Source organism: Triticum aestivum, chromosome 5B (genome assembly GCF_018294505.1).
Source record: "Triticum aestivum cultivar Chinese Spring chromosome 5B, IWGSC CS RefSeq v2.1, whole genome shotgun sequence".
Classification (NCBI taxonomy): Eukaryota; Viridiplantae; Streptophyta; class Magnoliopsida; order Poales; family Poaceae; genus Triticum; species Triticum aestivum.
In genome coordinates, this window is record NC_057807.1 from 282,983,746 (window position 1) to 282,984,117 (window position 372).

Here is a 372-nt window from a genome sequence, read left to right on the forward strand (position 1 = left end):
GGCCCCGGGTCGGCCACGTCGGCGGCCGGCGTTGGGGAACTCCGGTGGCCGTTTCGCGGCGGAGGGGGCGCCGGACCTCACCGGAATTCGTCGTCCGGCGGCCAAAAGGGGCGCGGGCGGTTGCGTTCAAACGGGGCGACGACGACGCGCCCAACGGTGGCAGTGGCACGGCCGGACTCGGCCGGAAACGGCGCCGGCGAGCGGCGGAGGCTGCGGGGTGGTTCGGGCGCGAGACGACCCGGCGACCACGGGCATAACGGGAAGGCCAGGGGGGTGCGCGACGCGCTGAGCACAAGGGGCTCGGCCCCGTGACCATTTGGTCACCGGAAGGGCGCCGGCGACGAGGTCCGCGACGGGAGGGCGCTCGGGTGC